This window comes from Montipora foliosa, chromosome 6 (assembly GCF_036669935.1).
Source record: "Montipora foliosa isolate CH-2021 chromosome 6, ASM3666993v2, whole genome shotgun sequence".
Taxonomy (NCBI): Eukaryota; Metazoa; Cnidaria; class Anthozoa; order Scleractinia; family Acroporidae; genus Montipora; species Montipora foliosa.
This window is the reverse complement of record NC_090874.1, coordinates 33,699,519-33,704,518: the sequence shown is the minus strand read 5'-3', so window position 1 is coordinate 33,704,518 and position 5,000 is coordinate 33,699,519. Positions and strand designations below refer to the sequence as shown.

Sequence of the window (5,000 nt, the reverse complement as noted above, 5' to 3'; positions counted from 1 at the left end):
GAGCGACTACAATAAGTGGAGTCGCCAACAACCTTCAGAACTGTCATACACGCAATCGTCTTCATTAGGCTAACAAACGGTAAGGTACATTTTTGTCCCCCAAACCCACACGCAGCAGTCCAGTGACATTCAAACTACAACATTATATAGGCTCTCACGAGATCTACATATCAAACTGTCCATGGTCATTGAGACTCTTTGAATTTGATTATACTCATGAAAACATGAATCATACAATCTTGGACAAAACTCTTGGGAAAAATTCTAGCTTAAGCATCATTTGGCACGCACTCACAAATATATTGGTCCTTCCCCCCATACCAATGTTGATAATGTGATGCAAAATACCTGTGCAAACCTTTGGACGCTTTTTAAAACAACATTGAAATGGGGGGAGGGGCGAAAGTAGGAAGAATTGACTCTTTATCACAAAGGCAAATTAGAGCGTCACATTTTCTCAACGAGTTTTGTCCAAGATTGAGGACCTGCATCAAAAACAACGTGCGTATTTTCGGCTTTGTTATTATTGGAGGAGAAAGTATCTTCCGAAAGACACTGAATCCACCGCAGTGACAGACAGCTTGCCAAGGGCAAAGGTCCTTTTACAGTCAGAGTCCTCATATATTAATTACTTGAAATTCATAATCAAGCAGGGTAAATTCTTTCAGTTATCATGACATTTGAATTGTTGTGGAAAATTGAAATGCCCCGTGAGGATCGAATTCACGACGTTCAGATTATTCTTCGAGGGTATTGGTAGTAGATTATGAGACTGACGAGCTACTTACTGCGCTAACGAGGCAATTGCGTTAAAGTCTAAACCTAATTTGTAAAAACCATTCTAAAATGAAATGTCAGTGTAATTAGTAAGCAATAGTGTACAATAAAAATTAAATAGGAATGAACCAAATTTACGATTTAAAGAAGAAAATTCAGTTGTTCAAAAAGAATTTTAAATTAGGGAATAACGCTCTCGTAGTACTGATAGGCATTGATATCTCTTTAAATTAATCTAAAACGCATAATTTCTTAACCTGACATATCACGTTCCAAATAATTATGAATATAGGTGTAACGACTGCGAATCAAGATGGGGATGTGAAAAATGTATTCTGGAACCAAATTTGTTCCTGCAATGCGGTGTGTAAGTAAACAATCTTACATGTTTGAGATTCTCATCTTTATTCTTAGTCCTGGCATCTATGTTTATAAAGTTATCTACCAAATGATAACTGAGTTTAAAAATTGTGCGTTTCAAACTGAATTGATTTCAATCCCCACCAGAAGCAAGAGATTCCAATGGTTATTGGGTTATTCAAAAAACTAAAATTCCTTGAAAAGTCAGGCATTTTTAAAATCGTGAATTTGGTTCATCCCTATATGTTATTTTTCTATTATTGCCTACGAATTACAGATAATTTTGAGAATGATTGTTACCCTTTCCTTTTCAAGTAATAGTGTAAGTGCCTCGTTAGCGCAGTAGGTAGCGCGTCAGTCTCATAATCCACAACCATTGACCTCGTTCAGTTATCTGAAGGTCGTGAGTTCGATCCTCACACGGGGCATTTCAATTTTCCACCATATTTAGAATTTCATGATCATTTTTAAAACCAGTATTGTACTGGAATCGTTCTAGTACATACAATTCGGTCGGTAAGTAAACCAGATTAGATGTTTGAGATTCCCTTCTTAATTCTCACTCCTGACACCTATATTTACAAAGTTGTCTTGAAAATGATAAGTGAGTTAAACAAATTCTGTGTTTCAAATTGAATTGATATGAATCTTTAACAGAACCAAGAAATTTCAAAGGTTATTCACAAAATTCAAATTTCCTAGCAAAATCAGACATTTTTTTTTAAGTCACCAATTTTGTTCATTCCTGTTTATTGTCAATTAAAGCTTTCTATTCAGATCTGGCAAATTCTTAAAATCATCATGAAATTCTAAATTTGGTGGAAAATTTGGAGTGTGAGGATCGAAATCAAGACCTTCAGATTACTCAACGAGGTCAATGGTTGTAGATTACGAGACTGACGTGCTACATACTGCGCTAACGTGGCATTTACGCTAGTGTTTTAAAACCAAAGGCTAGCAACCATTTTGAAAATTATCGCTAATTAGGCTAATTAGAAAGCAATAATCGACAGTTATCATTTTACAGGGATGAGCCAAATTCACGATTTTAAAAATGTGTTATTTTGCAAGGGCGTTTAAATTTTGTGAATATCCAAATATGGCAAATTCTTTAAATTATCATGAAATTCTAAATATGGTGGTACATTGAAATAACCCGTATGAGGATCGAAATAAAGACCTTCAGATTCCTCAACGAGGTTAATGGTTGTAGATTATGAGACTGACACTCTACCTACTGGGCTAACGAGTCAATTAAACAAATTTTTTTAAAACCAAAGAGTGAAAACCATTCAGAAAATTTTCTTTAAGTAGTAATATACTGAAACCCATCTAGTTCATACAATGCGGTGTGTAAGTAAACCATCTTACATGTTTGACATTATCATCTTGATTCTTAGTCCTGGCATCTATGTTTACAAAGTTATCTAGAAAATGATAAGTGAGTTTAAAAATTGTGCGTTTCAAACTGAATTGATTTCAATCCCCACCAGAAGCAAGAGATTCCAATGTTTATTGGGTTATTCAAAAGACTAAAATCCCTTGAAAAATCAGGCATTTTTAAAATGGTGAATTTCGTTCATCCCTATATAATGTTATTTTTCTATTAAAGCTTACCAATTACAGATAATTTTCAGAACGATTGTTACCCTTTCCTTTTCAAGTAATAGTGTAAGTGCCTCGTTAGCGCAGTAGGTAGCGCGTCAGTCTCATAATCCACAACCATTGACCTCGTTGAGTTATCTGAAGGTCGTGAGTTCGATCCTCACACGGGGCATTTCAATTTTCCACCATATTTAGAATTTCGTGATCATTTTTACAAATAGTATTATATTGGAATCGTTCTAGTACATACAATTCGGTCGGTAAGTAAACCAGATTAGATGTTTGAGATTCCCTTCTTAATTCTCACTCCTGACACCTATATTTGCAAAGTTGTCTTGAAAATGATGAGTGAGTTAAACAACTTGTGTGTTTCAAATTGAACTGATATGAATCTTAAACAGAACCAAGAAATTTCAAATTTTATTCACAAAATTCAAATTTCCTAGCAAAATCAGACATTTTTTTTTAAATCACCAATTTTGTTCATTCCTGTTTATTGTCAATTAAAGCTTTCTATTCAGATCTGGGAAATTCTATAAATCATCATGAAATTCTAAATTTGGTGGAAAGTTTGGAGTGTGAGGATCGAAATCAAGACCTTCAGATTACTCAACGGTCAATGGTTGTAGATTACGAGACTGACGTGCTACAAACTGCGCTAACGAGGCATTTACGCTAGTGTTTTAAAACCAAAGGCTAGCAACCATTTTGAAAATTATCGCTAATTAGCAAGCAATAATCGACAGTTATCATTTTACAGGGATGAACCAAGTTCACGATTTTAAAAATGTCTTATTTGCAAGGGCGTTTAAATTTTGTGAATATCCAAATATGGCAAATTCTTTAAATTATCATGAAATTCTAAATATGGTAGTACATTGAAATGCCCCGTAGACAATGATGACAAGAAACTCGCCAATGGCGAGGCGTAACATCTTGATTTATTAGTCAAAGAGCAAACGTATAATGACAGAAGTTTAGGGCTTTATTAGGTAGTTCCAGCGATGCATAAAGTTCGTTTGCCGAGAAGTCAGATTGTTGTGTGGTTTTGACCTTGGCACTTGTTGTTACAGAAACATCAGGTTCTGGATTTTTAGAAACGTCCATGAATACAGTTATATCACTTGGAGGATCTGGTCCGTGTATCAAAAGCGTAGTTAAACCATGTTTGGACCAACGAAGGCCCATAATGTGAGAGCGATGCCATTCAAAGTTTGACAATTCCAATTTTACCGCGTAAGGTTTCAAGGGAAAATAAAACGCAGCTCGACGTTTGATTGCAATCGCAGCAGGAGAGTCCTGGAAAAAGCTGCTAAAGACGTAGTCATTGTGATTACAAGTAATTTCGGATAAAGATCTTGAAGTTTCCAAATGGCATAGGACTATAAGATGCAAGAATGTAAGAGCCCTTAGTAACGTGACCGCCATCATGCATAGCTGACTCACTTGTTAGGCAGGGAAGAAAGTGCCTAACACCGACTCAACACAATCTCTTCCTCAAATGAAGTATCATCATCATCATCATCATCACGACTGTCAGCAGGTATATCAGGAAGCATACATTTGCAAACTAAACTAACTTTGATGTGCCAAGCCCACATCAAACCCTCCCGAGCAGGAAGTGATACCGCTAACTTCGGTTGTACTACCACCTTTCTTACCAGTACCTAGTGGTGTCACCCCTCCCAAGTCACTCGAACCTACCTCACCAAGACCTTCGAACTCAGGGCCCACTCCTACTCCTGAGTCCCCTCGCCTGCAGCTACCACTTCGTCACCAGACCCACCGAGACGGTACCCAAAGCGTTCACGTAAGCCAGTAAAACGCTTGGATTTGTGATGATTGAACCTTTGTTGAACTGCTCTTTAAAGTTTTGAAAATTGTTAGGAAAAGCAATTCTAGGAAGGGGAGATGTTGTATTTTGGGCCTTTCTTGTTCATTGCCATATTTGGGCATGCCCATATACGGAGAGCCTCGTGTAAAAGTTTTGGTGTGTTCCGATATTAAAGCTTTTGAGTTGTTGTGTTCAACGTCGTGTGTCTCCGTTTTTCGAGTGTTATCAGCTACGGAATATTACACTAATCTCTTCGCATAAACTTTTGTTTTTGGTGTTAATATCTTTGAAATGTTCCTTACGGTCACTGTAGCAGGAAATCAGCCGTAAGACGTGGTGCCTTGACCACCGAGCATTGAGATTGTGACTCAAAGGTTCGCTATCGTCATCGACTGCACTTGATTGACTTGCAGTTTCTGGGTTA

At 36.9% G+C, this 5,000-nt stretch overlaps 2 non-coding genes across 2 annotated transcripts; both read left to right on the top strand.

Moving 5' to 3' along the window:
• Positions 1–1,465: 1,465 nt before the first annotated feature.
• On the top strand, positions 1,466–1,565 carry Trnam-cau (transfer RNA methionine (anticodon CAU)). Its single transcript has 2 exons — positions 1,466–1,502; positions 1,530–1,565. It is a non-coding gene; the product is annotated as a tRNA-Met (tRNA).
• Positions 1,566–2,814: 1,249 nt separating this feature from the next.
• On the top strand, positions 2,815–2,914 carry Trnam-cau (transfer RNA methionine (anticodon CAU)). Its single transcript has 2 exons — positions 2,815–2,851; positions 2,879–2,914. It is a non-coding gene; the product is annotated as a tRNA-Met (tRNA).
• The last annotated feature ends 2,086 nt before the right edge of the window (positions 2,915–5,000 follow it).